Genomic DNA, 15688 nt, shown 5'->3' with positions numbered 1-15688 from the left:
TCAGATCCTGGACTTTTCTTAGTTGGTATAGATTATTATTATTACTACTGCCTGAATTTCATTGTTTATTATTGGACTGTTCAGAGGTTTTACAACTTCTTGGTTTAGTTTTGATAGTTTGTATGTGTCTAAGAATCTGTCCTTTTCTTCAGAATTCTCTAATTTGTTGGAGTACAATGTTCCATAGTAGTTACTAATGATGTTCTGGATTTTGGTGATGTCTGTTATGATTTCAACATTTTCATTTCTATATGCATTGATATGGCTCTTTTCTTTCCTTCTTTTCATATGTTTGAAACACTCATTTTCTAAGTTTTCAGTGTTAATTCTGCCTTCTTTAACAAGAACTATTACCCAGGTCAAGACTCTCTCTCTCACTCTCTCTCTCTGTCTCTCAGTGTCTCTTTCTCTCTCTCCTTAAAAATCCCACTCTCTCTTCTCATTTTTTTTCCTGGACAGCAAGATGCTACACATTGCCTTACCTCCAGACCTAAATCATGGTCTCCTAGCCTCTCACATGTCCAAAGACTAAGTAAACTGCTTTTCCTTTTGAGAAATTTCTCATAGCAGATTAATATCCACAGAGTTTTGTGTATTCCTGTCATTATCACCCATTGCCCCAGAGTCTCACTAAGTCAACCTCCAGCCTCCCAATGTATCCCAAACATGTGGATATCCAAAACATATCAGATAAAAGGGTTCCAAGCTGGGAACCTGAAGACTGAGGCCCAACAGTGTTGCATAGCATTGTGCAATGATTTTAGCACACCTGTCATCATTCAACTTCTCCAGTTTTATGATGTTAACCTACAAAGGACCAGTAACCAAGGATAGATGCCTCAGCCTTTTAGAAATTGTTTGCAAAATGATGGAGCAAAAGATTCTGAATTTTGAATTTTTAAACAACAGAAAATCTCCCAACATACATTGGGGCAGTTTACTGGCTGAACTAATAGCACCTAGGATACCACTTGTTATGCTTTTACAGGGCTGTTTGTGTAGCTTTTTATGTTTCCTACACTCAGTTTCCCATCAGCTTTCCTCTGCAAATAAAAGTTTCAGGGATTTCTTATAACCCAAAGGTAAAAGTTACTTTCCAGTACCATTTTGCTGCTTTTTTCAAGCCACAGAGACTCCTTCATAGGCCTCAAATCAGGTCTGGAATAGTAGAAAATGCACTTCTTTTTCCTGGCATTAAGGTTCATCTTGTTCCTCAGCCCACCCAGAAAGAGATTCTCCTAATCTCCTGTACCTCTTGCCACTTGTACCAGCCATATGACACTTAGAATACAATGCTTCAGGATACAAAGACATACCTTAATATATTGATCCCTAGTCCCATCTTATGGTGTCATTTTTTCTGCTTCATCACCCATGGCCAACTCAAGACAAACCACCCCTGAGTATGAAGCATGGACTCCATACTTATATGCTGTATTTTTATTTATCTCTTTATTTTAATAATACATAGTCATAATATAAATGAAATGGAGAAAAATCCCAGAGAGAATAAGAATAAAATCTTCCAATCATCCCACTCAGAAAAAACTTTAGTAATCAACTTTAGTGTTAAAGTGTTATCCCATTATAAATATTTTATAAGTAAGCATAAATTGTAGGGCTTCAATGAACATTTTTTTACTAAGTCTTTGTATGTAGTCATGAATGGTTTTAAAGGTAAATTATTAAAATCAATGAATTAAAATTTAAGGTGTCTAATAGCAGTAATCACAACAATTAATTAATATTAATGACAAGAAGACTATTCACAGAGCATACTGTACAATTAATCTGTCAAGTACTTTATATTTACAACCCTGGGTAGTGGCTATTGTTTCACACAGATTTTTTAAATGAAGAAACTGAGGCTTGGAAAGTTACCTAAGTTGTTTCCTAAAGTCCATTAGAGGAACTTCTGGGAAGATGGCAGAGTGGTAAGCAGCAATAAAATCAACCTCTCCAAAACTGGAATCCAGACACTGGAAAATGACAACTTAGGAAAGTATAGAAGGAGGAAGGTGAATCCCTGGGACCCAGGAAGGATCTGAAGGGAAAATTGGAGCCTATAGAGAAATTGAAGAGACGGACCACAGTGCAGAAAAAGGAAGGGGCAATCTGAACTTTCTCCCTGGCTCCTGGCTTATGGTGAGAGAAAGGAAGATCAAATCTGCAGAAACACAGTGAAAGTGGGCAAACACAGAGGACTTAAGGGAGAAGTGCACCAGTGAAATGGAGCAGTGGCCGACAACACCCGGTGAGTGACTCCAGTCCTAGCACCTACCATATTCCCTGGAGAGGGTGCCGGGTCAGATGCCATTTTAGGGAGGGGCCAACTGAACCTGGGACTCAGAGAAGCCACAGGTTGGCTTCATCTCAAGGCTCCCAATGTTAAACTCCCACAGTAAGGGGGTGAGGGACAATCACGGGGGATGTCCATGGTCAGGGAGCCATGGTTAGCCATCAAGAGACACCTACAGCTAAATGACTCAGTCCCACCCCCATGACTGGAGGCCAGGTTCAACCTGAATTTCTGTGGATTTGAAAGTTCCAGAATCAATACCCCACTATATTCCTATTGCCAGCTTGCAGGATCCTGGGACAAACTCAAAGGCCAAAAGCCAGCTACACCTATAAGACGTGAAAAGTAGTCAGTTCCTTAAGAGGTCTTGATACTATTACCATAAGCAATTTACAAGCCTCAATGCAGAAAACAAATAAACAGAATAAAGAAACAAACAAACAAAAAAAGAAAATGAGAAAACATGGAAGGAAAAGACTTACATTATCATTATCACTACCATTAGACATGTGGATTCTGGTAAGTCTGCCACTACTGGTCATCTGATCTACAGATGTGGTGGCATCAACAAAAGAACCATTGAAAAATTTGAGAAGGAGGCTGCTGAGATGGGGAAGGGTTCCTTAAAGTCAGCCTGGGTCTTAGACAAACTGAAAGCTGAATATGAGTGTGGTATTATCCTCGACAGCTCCCTGTGGAAATTTGAGATCCACGAGTATTATGCCTATCATTCATGCCTCAAGACACACAGACTTTATGAAAAACATGATTACAGGCACTTCTAAGGCTGACTATGTTGTCCTGATTGTTGCTGCTGGTGTTAATGAATTCAAAGCTGGTATCTCCAAGAAGGGGCAGACCCGTGAGCATGCCTTTCTGGTTTACATGCTGGGTGTGAAACAACTCATTGTTGGTGTTAACAAAATGAATTTCACTGAGCCACCCTACCACAGAAAAAATATGAGGAAATTGTTAAGGAAGTCAGCACCTACATTAAGAAAGTTGGCTACAACCCTGACACAGTAGCTTTTGTGTCAATTTCTGGTTGGAATGGTGACAACATGCTGGAGCCAAGTGTTGACATGCCTTGGTTCGAGGGATGGAAGGTCACTTGTAAAGATGGCAATGCCAGTGGAATCACACTGCTTCAAGCTTTGGATTGGATCCTACTACCCAATTGACCAGCCTTTGTGGCTGCCTCTCCGGGATGTCTACAAAATTGGTGGTATTGGTACTGCCCCTGTGGGAAGAGTGGGAGACTGGTGTTCTCAAACCTGGCCTGGTGCTCACCTTTGCTCCAGACAACGCCACAACTGAAGTAAAGTCTGTTGCAATGCACTGTGAAGCTTCAAGTGAAGCTCTTCCTGGGGACAATGTGGGCTTCAATGTCAAGAACGTGTATGTCAAAGATGTTTATTGTGGCAACATTGCTGGTGACAGCAAAAATGACCCACCAATGGAAGTGGCTGGTTTCCCTCCTCAGGCGATTATTCTGAATCATCCAGGCCAGGTCAGTGCTGGATGTGCTCCTGTATTGGACTGTCACACAGCTCACATCGCTTGTAAGTTTGCTGAGCTGAAAGAAAAGATGGATCACCAGTCTGGTAAGAAGCTGGAAGATGGCCCCAAATTCTTGAAATCTGGTAATGCTGTGCTATCTTTGGCATGGTTCCAGGCAAGCCTATGTGTGTCAAAAGCTTCTCTGACTCTCTACCTCTGGGTCATTTTGCTGTGGATGATATGAGACAGACAGTTGCTGTGTGTGTCATCAAAGCAGTGGACAAGAAGGCTGCTGGAGCTGGCAAGGTCACCAAATCTGCCCAGAAAGCTCAGAAGGCTAAATGAATATCACCCCTAACACCTGCCACTCCAGTCTTAATGGCAGAAGACTGGTCTCAGAACTGTCTCTCCCAATTGGCCATCTAAGTTTAATAGTGAAAGACTGGTTAATGATAACAATGCTTCCCAACCTTCCAAAGGGAAGGAGAATGTTTTGTGAACCATTTTTTTTTTCCTGTGTGCGTGTGTGTGTGTGTGTGTGTGTGTGTGTGTGTGTGTGTATGTGGCAGTTTTAAATTATTAGGTTTTAAAATCAACACTTTTTAATGAAAACAACATGACCGAAAATCTATCACAGAATTTTGAGACCCACTGAAACAAAGTTTAATGAGAAAAAAAAAAAAAAAGAAAGAAATCACCTGTAAAGGAAACCCAGTAGAATCCAGCAGACTTCTCAACACAAACCCTAACTTAAGTCAAGGAGAACTTGAAGTGAAGTATTTCAACTCCTAAAACGAAACAACTTCCAACCCAGATTGACTTAGCCCCACAAAGTTACATTTCAAGCTTGATGGAGAAATAAGATACTTCTATGATAAAGAACACCTTAAAAAATTTATGACCACCAAACCAGCACTCCAAAAAGTTCTGAAGGATATTCTAGAAAAAGACAATGAGGGCTGGGGATTTAGCTCAGTGGCACTGTGCCTACCTTGCAAGCACAATGTCCTGAGTTTGATCCCCAGTATTGGGGAAAAAAACAAAAAACAAAAAAACAAAAGACAATGAAAGGACTGGGAATTTAGCTCAGTGGTGCTGTGCCTGCCTTGCAAGCACATGGTCCTGAGTTCGATTCTCAGTAAGGTTGGAGCGGGGTGGGGGGGATGTCCAAAAGGACAATGAAGACAAAAATTCCAAGAATCCCAATAGAATGAATCTACCAGACAAGATAAGCAATTATATACAAGGAAAAGAAAGGGAACTAACAATAGGAAAATAAAATAATGACAAGGATAAGTCAATACCTACTAATTATAACCATCAATGTAAATGGCCTCAATTCACAAATCAAAAGAAACAGATTGGCAGAACAGATCAAGAAACAAGATCCAACAATAAGCTATATACAAGAAACACATTTAACTAAAAAAGAAATTCATAGACTGAAAGTAAAAGGATGGAAAACAATATTTCATGTGATGGGAACCCAACAAAAAGCAGAGATAATTATTCTATTTGCAGACAAAGTGGATTTTAAGACAAGACTGATTAGAAGAGACAAAGAAGGTCACTACATACTTTTTTTTTGGTACCGGGGATCGAACTTGGGTCCTTGCACTTGTGCAGCAGGCGGCAAAACCACTGAGCTAAATCCCCAGGCCCACTACATACTTGTTCAGGGAACAGTCCAAGAGGAAGAGACAGCAGTTATAAATATATATACACCAAATACCAACACACACAACTATATAAAACAGACACTAATACAATTGTAATGGGGGACCTCAATACCCCACTGTCACAAATAGACTGAACAACTAGAGAAAAAAATCAGCAAAGAAATATGAAAGCTGAACCAAACCTTTGAACAAATGGATGTAGTAGATATCTACAGACTGTTCCACCCAACAACAGCAGAATACACATTCTTCTGAGCAGCACATGGGGCTTTTTCCAAAATAGACTACATACTAGCTCATAGAGCATGGTTAAGTAAATGCAAAGGAACTGAAATTATCCCAAGCGTATAATTAGATCATAATGAAATGAAATTAAAAATCAATGGTAAAAGAAACGACAATAACCACATAAACACATGGAAATTGAATAATACCTTCCTGAACAACCAATGGCTCACAGATGAAATTGAAGAAGAAATTAGACAGTTTCTGCAATTAAACGGTAATGCTGATACAACATACTGGAACTTATGGGACACAATGAAAGCAAGGAAATTTACAGCGATGAATCCCCACATCAGAAAAACAGAATAAGCTCAAATAAATAACCTAATGTTGAATCTCAATTTTTTAGAAAAAAAGAGCAAGTTAAATCCAAAGCTCATATGGGAAGAAAATTATAAAGATCAGAGTAAAAATTAATACAGTTGAGACTAAGAAAATAATACAATGAGTTAAAGAGTCGATTCTTTGAAAGATTAAATATAACAAACCCTCAGAAGATCATCAGAACCTACTTTGAAAATCTGTACTCTAATAAGATGGAAAACTCAGATGAAATGGACAGATTCTTAGATACATACGAATTATCAAAGCTGAATCAAGAAGACATAAAAAATAACCCAATATCAGTCAATGATATTGAAGAATTAAAAAAAAAACCACCAACAGAGAAAAGCCCAGGTCACTGTGGAATTCTACAAGACCTTTACTTTTTTTTTTATTGTTAAATTCTTTTATTGGTATATTTTAGGTATACAACACAATTACATTTCTCATTGGGAATTGTACCTTTACATAATGCATCTTGGGTCTTCTTTTTTCCCCATTCCTAGTCCTTCCTTCACCCCCTCCACCCTTCCCTATTTACAAAGACTTTATTTCCATTTTTTCCATTTCTCAGCATTTTTCCTTTCCCTTCTTTCCTTTCCCCTGCCCTTCCCACTACCTCTACCCCTTTGGACCTTTTCTTCCTATTTTACATTATCAATTATTCATTCTAATCATTGGTACATTTTAGGTATACAATATAATGACATTCATCATTGGAAATTTGCACCTTTACATAATCTCTCTTGGTTCTTCTTTTTCACCCTTGCCCAGCCCTCCCTTCAACCCCTCCATTCCTCCCTATTCACAAACACTTTGTTCCTATTTTTCCATTTTCTCATATTAATCCCATTCCCTTCTATCCTTTCCCCTATCCCTCCCACTTCCTTCCCCTTTGTCCCTTTTCTTCCTATTTCACATTACCTATTATACATTTTAGTCCTTATTTACACTTTCAGCTTCTCACGCCAGAGAAACTATTCGGAATTTATTCATGTGTGTCCTATTTATTTCCTTAAGAGTATCGCCTCAATGTGCATCCACTTAGCTATAAATGTCTCTAATTTCTCATTTTTGATGGCTGAGTAGTACTCCATTTTATAAAAAAAAATATTTTCTTTATCCAGTCTCCAGTTGATGGGCATTTGGGCTGTTTCCAAGTTTTAGTTGTCACAAACTGTGCTGCTATGAACATGGGTGCACATATATCACTGTGGTATGATGCTTTTAATTCTTTGGGGAAGATCCCCAGCAGTGGAATAGCGGGGTCAAATGGGACTTCCAGTCCTAGTTCTTTGAGGTATCTCCATACTGATTTCCACAGTGGTTGCATCAGTCTACACTCCCACCAGCAGTGGAGCAGAGTTTCTCTTTCCCCACAGCCCCGCCAGCATTTGTTATTGGTTGATTTCATGATAGCCATTCTTTCTGGAGTGAGGTGGAATCTCAGCATTGTTTTCATTTGCATCTCTCGAATGACCAGTGATGTTGAACATTTTTTCATGTAGTTATTTGCTATTTCTACTTCTTTGTGTGAGAAATGTCTGTTCATTTCAGATGCCCATTTTCGGATTGGGTCTTTAAATTTGGGAGGTCTGATCTTTTTAAATTCCTTATAGATTCAAGATAGCAGACCTTTGTCTGAGGAAGAGCAGGTGAAGATTTTTTCCCCACATTGTGGGTTGTCTGTTCACACTGCTGGTAGTTTCTCTTGCTGTGCAGAAGCTTTTTAATAAGAAGAGATCCGATTTGTTGATTTTTTGTGCTAGTTCACAGGCAACTGAGGTTTTATTCATAAAATCTTTTCCTACACTGATGTCTTCAAGAGTTCTACCTAACCTCTGTTCCAACTGGTTCAGAGTTTCTATTTGAATATTTAGATCTTTAATCCATTTTGACTTTAGCTTAGTGCATGGCAAGAGATATAGGTCTAGTTTTAGTCTTTGGCAAGTTGAAGCCCAATTTTTCCAGCACCATTTATTAAAGAGGCTATCTTTCCTCCAGTGAGGGTGTTTGGCTTCTTTACCGAAAATGAGATGGCTGAGTGTGTCTGGAGTTGTTTCTGCATCTTCTAATCTGTTCCGCTGGTCCTCAGGTCTGTTTCTTTGCCAGTACCATGCTGTTTTTATCACAGTAGCTTTGTAGTATAGTTGCAGGTTGGGGATTGTGATACCCCCTGCCATGTCTCTGTTACCTAGAATTGCTTTTGCTATTCTGGGTCTCTTCTTGTTCCAAATGAATTTTTTGGATTGTTTTCTCAAGGTCCATGAAGTATGCTGCTGGGCTCTCAATTGGATTTGCATTAAATCTATATAGCAGTTTGGGAAGTATGGCCATTTTCACTATATTAATCCTTCCTACCCAGGAGTGGGGGATGTCTGTCCATTTTCTGATAGCATCTTCAATCTCTCTCTTCAGAGTGCCATAGTTTTCAGAGGTCTTTGATTTCTTTCATTAGGTTGATTCCTAGGTATTTCAGTTTTTTGGAAGCTATTGTGAAAGGAATGATTTGCCCTATTTCTCTCTCAGTGAGTCTGTCATTTGTGTAGAGGAAAGCTATTGATTTTTGTGTGTTGACCTTGTAACCAGCTACTTCACTGAATTTGGTTATTAAGTCTAGAAGACTTTTGGTGGAGTTCTTGGGGTCTTCTATATAGAGTATCATGTCATCTGCAAATAATGACAATTTGACTTCTTCATTACCTATCTTTATTACTTTTATTTCTTTCTCTTGTCTAATTGCCATGGCTAATGTTTCCAAAACTATATTGAACAAGAGTGGTGATAGTGGACATTCTTGTCTTGTTCCTGGTTTTAGTGTGAAGGATTTCAGTTTTTGACCATTTAGTATGATATTGGCTGTTGGTTTTTCATAGATGGCTTCTATCAGTTTGAGGTAGAGACCATCTATTCCAATTTTTTGTAGGGTTTTTATCATAAATGCATGTTGGATTTTGTCAAATGCTTTTTCTGCCTCCATGGAGATAATCATATGGTTTTTGTCCTTGGCTCTATTGATACATTGTATTACATTGATTGATTTGCATATATTGAACCATCCCTGCATCCCTGGGATGAATCCCACTTGATCAGGGTGTATGATCTTCTTGATGATCTTCTGCATTCTGTTTGCCATTATCTTATTAAGGATTTTTACATCTATGTTCATTAGTGAGATTGGCCTATAGGTCTCCTTTTCGGTTGAGTCTTTCTCTGCTTTGGGGATCAAGGTGATGCTTGCTTCCAGGAATGAATTTGGGAGTGTTGCTTCCATTTCAATTTCATTGAAGAGTTTAAACAGTAGTGGCATCAGTTCCTCTCTAAATGTTTTGTAGAATTCAGCAGTGAAGCCATCAGGGCTCAGGCTTTTCTTAGTTGATAAGTTTTTAACTACATTTTCAATTTCATTGGTTGATATTGAGTTGTTTAGAATTTTTAGATCTTACTTCATTCAACTTTGGTAATTCATATGTGTCTAGGAATCTGTTCATTTCTTCTTTGTTTTCCATCTTATTGGTGTATAGGTGCTGGAAGTAGGTATTGATGATCCTCTGGATTTCTGCTGGGTCTGTTGTCATTTCACCCTATTCATTCCTAATGGCATGGATTTGGGCCTTTTCTTTCCTTTTTCTGATAAGGTAGGCTAAGGGTTTGTCAATTTTGTTGATTTTTTCGAAGAACCAACTCTTGGCGTCATTGATTTTTTTGTATCATTCTCTTAGTCTCCATTGCATTGATTTCTCCTCTGATCTTTATAATTTCCTCCCTTGTATGAGCTATGGGGTTGTCCTGCTCTTCTTTTTCTAGAAGCTTGAGGTGCAGCATCAGGATGTTGAATTGGGCTCGTTCTGTTTTCCTGATATGTGTATTCACTGCTATGAATTTCTCTCGTAAGACTGCTTTCATTGTATCCCATAGATTCTGATATGTTGTATTGTCATTGTCATTTAATTGAAGGAACTGTCTGATTTCTTCTTTAATTTCCTCTGTGATCCATTGGTTATTCAGAAGTGTGTTGTACAATTTGCACGTGTTTATGAAATTTTTTGAGTTTCTTTTGCTATGGATCTCCAATTTCATCACATTATGGTCTGATAATATACAAGGGATAACTTCAGTCCCTTTGCACTTACTTAAACATGTTCTACGTGTGAGTATGTGGTCTATTTTTGAGAATGACCCATGTGCAGCTGAGAAGAATGTGTATTCTGATTTTGTGGGGTGGAAGACTCTGTAAACATCTGTTAAGTTCATTTGTTCAAGAGTTCGATTGAGTTCTAGTATTTCATTACTTATTTTTAGTCTAGTTGATCTATCTGTTTGTGACAATGGGGTGTTTATCTGTTAGTATTTGTTTTAAATAGTTGGGCACACTAGTGTTTGGTGCATAGATATTTATGATTGTCATCTCTTCCTCTTGGATTCTTCCCTTTACAAGAATGTAGTGTCCTTCTTTGTCTCTTAATCAGTGTTGGTTTGAAATCTACTTGATCTGCAAAGAGGATAGCTACTCCTGCTTTTTTTTGGGTTCCCATTGCATGGAGTATTATTTTCCACCCTTTAACTTTCAGTCTATGAGTTTCCTTTTGAATTAAGTGTGTTTCTTGTATGCAACATATTGTTGGATTTTGCTTCTTGACCCATTCTGCTAGTCTATTTCTTTTGATTGGTGAATTGAGACCATTAACATTGATGGTTATAACTGAAACGTATTGACTTGTCATTGCCATGACTTTTTCTTTCTGTTGGGTCCTCCCCCTTTACATTTAATTTCTTGTCATGCCAGATGGGGTCATTCTGCTTTGCTTCCTGGGGTTGTGATCCTCAATGTCTGTTCCTAGGATATTGTGTAAAATTCTTTGGAGTGCTGGTTTGGTATTCACGAAGTTCCTAAGGTGCTCTTTGTCATGAAAGTATCTTATTTCTCCATCCATTTTGAAAGATAGTTTTGCAGGGCACATCAATCTGGGTTGGAGGCTGTTTTCTTTTAGGGCTTGGAATATGTCACTCCAAGCTCTTCATGCCTTGATGGTTTGTGTTGAGAAGTCTGCTGTGATTCTGATGGGCTTTCCTTTGTATGAGATTTGTTTCTTTTCTCTAACTGCTTGTAGAACTTTGTTCTTCTGTTGAGTTTCTGGAATCTTAACAATTATATGCCTATGTGTAGTTTTTTTTTGATCAAGGCTATTTGGAGTCCTGTATGCCTCACTTATCTGTATGTCAAAGCTCTTTTCCCCTGCTTGGGAAGTTTTCTGCCATTATTTCTGTGAAGAGAGTTTTTATGTCATCTCCACTCTCTCCTGTTTCTTCATTGACTCCAATCAGTCTTATGTTATTCTTCTTTGCATCATCTAGCAGCTGCTGGATGGATTTCTCATGTTCCCTTATAATTTTGAAGCAATTTTTCTTTTCCTGGTCACTAATTGCAATCTTATCGTCTATATCTGAAATTCTGTCCTCACATTGGCTCATTCTGCTGTGTAGACTTTCAGTGGAGTTTTTCATCTCCTGGAAATCTATTTGCATCTGTTTTATGGATTCCATTTGTTTCCTATGTTGGGATTCCATCATGTTCCTGAGCTCCTCGCTAGATTTATTAATCATGTCTTACACTAGGGGCACAATTTCTCCTGTTTTCTGAGAAATTATTTCTGATTTCATTTTTTCCAGATCCCCTTTTGTTGCCAGTTCAGTGGGTCCAGGTGGTTGAGTATCAGAGTGTTCCATCTCATTTCCCTTTGGGGTTGCTGTAGGTGATCTGGAAGTCTGGTTTTGAGAATTATTTACGTGTTCTCTCATTTCGACTGGGGGTGGCTGTTGGCGCCTGTAAGGATTACCTCCTCTGACATGGGAGAGGTGGGACAGGGGCCGGGAGCAGCGATAGGGATGGTGGCCCAAAAGCCCTTTCCTGTGGGCTGGGAGCAGCGGGAGGGATGGTGGCCGGGAAGCCCCTTCCTCTGGACCAGGAGCAGTGGGATGGCGGCTCAGAAGCCCCTACTTCTGGCTCAGGAGTTGTGGGACTCAGTACCATGGTCTGGTGGTCCGGTGTTCTCTGCGTCTTTGTAGTGTGGAACCAGGTGGCTGTACAGAGGAGTGTGCGTGGGGGTGTGTCCAGTGGATTCAAGAAATTGGTTTTAGGAATCTGAAAGGTGGTAGGGCTTCACAGCTCAAAGTCCACACACAGCAGGAAAGCAGCCATAACATCTGACAGGTACAAGACTCACGGAAACTGCCTGCATGCCTGCTGGGCTCAGGCAGAAGTCCTACAAGACCTTTAAAGAAGATCTAATGCCACTACTCCTCAAACCCTTTAATGAAATTGAAAGGAAAGCAATACTCCCAAAGTCATTCTTGGAAGCAAGCATTACTCAGATACCAAAACCAAAGAAAGATCCAACCAAAAAAGAGAACTACAGACCAAATCCCCTAATGAACATAGATGCAAAAACTTCAATAAGATACTGGTAAATAGAATACAGAAAATCACCAAAAAGACAATACATGATGACCAAGTAGGATTTATCCCAGAGATGCAGGGATGGTTCAACATACACAAATCAATAAATGCAATACACCACATTAACAGAACCAAGGACAAAGAACACAGTCATCTCAAAAGATGCAGAAAAATCATTTGACAAGTCCAACACCCATTCATGATAAAACTCTACAGAAAATTGGACTAGATGTGATAAAAGCCACCTATAACAAACCAACAATCAGTATCATACTAAATGCTCAAAAACTGAAAGTTTTCACGCTAAAATCAGGAATAAGACAAGGATGCCCACTATCACTACTCCTGTTCAGTATAGTTCTGGAAATTATCCAGAGCAATTAGACAAGAAAAAGAAATAAAAGGAATATGGATATGAAAGGAAGAAGTTAAATTATCACTACTTGTTGATGGCATGATACTCTATATAGAAAACCCCCCAAACTCCACCAAAAGACTTCTAGAATTAATAACCAAATTCAGTAGCATAGTAGGATACAAAGTCAACACTCAAAAATCAACAGCATTCTTGTACATAAATAACAAATTCACTGAGAGACAAATAAGGGAAACAACAGCTTTCATAATAGCATCAAGAAAAATGAAATTCTTAGGAATCAATCTAACAAAGGAAATGAAAGTCCTTTACATCGAAAACTACAGTACTCTGGAAAAGGAAATCAAATAGGATAACAGAAAATGAAAAGACATCCCCTGTTCTTGGGTAGGCAAAACCAATATAGTGAAAATGGCCATACCTCCAAAACTGTTATAAAAACTTTTTTTTTGGTCCTTAATACATTTAATTGAGAATAAAAGATAGACATACACAACAAATACATGGATCAAAGGTAGGTAATGTCCAAACTATTTTATCTTGTTCTAATAATATCCACTCCTAGTGGTTCTCAAATCCCAGACCTTTACACATTGTAAACTATGAAGTATGATTAAACAATTTGGTGGATGTTTAAATTTTCAAAGTTGATTATAGCAGAAGACACACTGCCATTAATCTTCCTCAAAATACTACCCCTTTGAACACTTAGCCATTGTTTTTGTCACTTTTTGAAGCAGTTCTGCAAGTCAACTGAGTGTATTTAGTTGACCTGCCATGGCTGCCTCTACCCTGAATCCAAAACATTTATTTTTCAGTCATTTTGACTTTGGGGAAGAGACAGAAGTAACAAAGTTCCTGGTGAATACAGTGGACACACTGTAATGTTTTCATTTAACAGAAATTTCGATAAATTATTGGTCAGTGAGCATGATCAAAAAATAAAGTTAATGTTTAAATTTAAAAACTACATTAAAAAGCATTGCCAAGAATTATGGGATAAGTGTATTCAGAGTGGGGGGTGGGTATTTTAAGGGGGATAAATGCCAATGTCTTTCACTGTAATAAATTTTAAAATTCACCCTATTTTCCAATTCTGTTATAAAAAGTTAATTCAATCCCAATCAAAATACCAACAGCATATCTCACAGAACTAGAGAAAACAAACCTAAAATTCATATGGACCCAGAAGAAACCTAGAAAGCAAAAACAATTCTGGGTAGCAAGGGCAAGGGAGCGGGAATCACAATCCCGATTTGAAATTATACCACAAAGCTACTATAAAAAAAAAAACAGCATAGTACAGTATTGGCAAAGAAACAGACCTGAGGATCAGTGGAACAGAAGATGCAGAAACAACTCCAAGCACTCTCGGCTGCCTTATCTTTGACAAAGGGGCCAAACACCTTCACTGGAAGAAAGACGGCCTTTTTAATAAACGGTGCTAGAAACACTGGTTTTCCACATGCCAAAGATTGAACCTAGCCACATATCTCTCACCATGCACTAAAATAAAATAAAAATGGGTCCAAAGAGATGAAAATATTAAAACAGAAACAGTAAGAGAGACACTAGGTAAAACTCTTGAAGACATAAGTGTAGAAAAACACTTTATGGACAAAATACTGGTTGCACAGGAAATACTATAAAGGATAAACAATTGGGATCACACCAAATTAAAAAGCTTTTGCATGGTGAAAGAAACCACCAACAGAGTGAAGAGAATTCCCACAGAATAGGAAAATAATTTTACCAGCTACTCATCAGACAGAGAACTGATATCTAGAATATATAAAAACTTAAAACAGCCAGACCTCCAAATTTAAAGACCCACTGGAAAAATGGGCATCTGAAGTGAATAGACACATTTCAGATGAAGTACAAACATCAAATAAATATGTGAAAAAATGTTCATGTGAGACATGTCTCAGACTGGTCATCTGAGAAATGCAAATTAAAACAACAATGAGATTCCATCTCACTCCAGAAAGAATGGCTGTCAAAAAATCTACCAATAACAAATGCTGGTGAGGCTGTGGGGAAAAAGGAATCCTCCATTGTTGGTGGGAGTGTAAATTGGTACAATCATTATGGTAATCAGTATGAAGATTCCCCCCAAAATTAAAACTGGAGGTTCTATTTGACCCAGCTGTGCCCCTTCCAAGTGCCTTCCTGAAAGAGTTAAAAGCATCATACCATAGTGATATATGCATACCCATGTTTATAGCAGCACAATTCATAATAGCTAAATCTTGGAACTAGCCCATATGTCCATCAACAGATGATTGGATAAAGAACATGTGGTATTTATATACAATGGAGTACTACTCTGCCATAAAGAAGAATAAACTTGAGTCATTTTTAGGTAAATGGATGTGCCTCGAGATCATAATGTTAAGTGAAATAAATTTGACACACAAGTTTAAATATCACATTATCTCTCTTGTGTGAGAAACCCAATGGGTAAATCAGGAGCAAAATAGAAGATAGATATTGGGAAGCAGAAAGAGCATGTTCAAATGGGAAGGGGAACAAGCAGGGAGGGAGAAGGGAAAGGGGATTTTTTTTTAAAAAAGGAGTGGAAGAGAAAAAATGGAAACAAAGCTTTTGTAAATGGGAAAGGGAAGAAGAGTTGGAGGGAGCAGAGGGGAGTGGGATAAAAGAAGAATCAACACATATTATGTATAGGTACAAATTCGCTATGATGAATGTGATCATTATGTATACCAAATATGTAGTACTAAAAATAATTTTTTAAAAAGTTCATG

At 38.3% G+C, this 15688-nt stretch overlaps 1 pseudogene; it reads left to right on the top strand.

Moving 5' to 3' along the window:
• The first annotated feature begins 3049 nt into the window (after window positions 1–3049).
• Window positions 3050–4173, top strand: LOC101713026 (elongation factor 1-alpha 1 pseudogene; annotated as a pseudogene).
• The last annotated feature ends 11515 nt before the right edge of the window (window positions 4174–15688 follow it).

Source organism: Heterocephalus glaber, unplaced genomic scaffold (genome assembly GCF_053883595.1).
Source record: "Heterocephalus glaber isolate CG9 unplaced genomic scaffold, H.glaber_assembly_v1.0 deba00001481, whole genome shotgun sequence".
Classification (NCBI taxonomy): domain Eukaryota; kingdom Metazoa; phylum Chordata; class Mammalia; order Rodentia; family Bathyergidae; genus Heterocephalus; species Heterocephalus glaber.
This window is presented reverse-complemented; position numbering and strand designations above follow the sequence as displayed.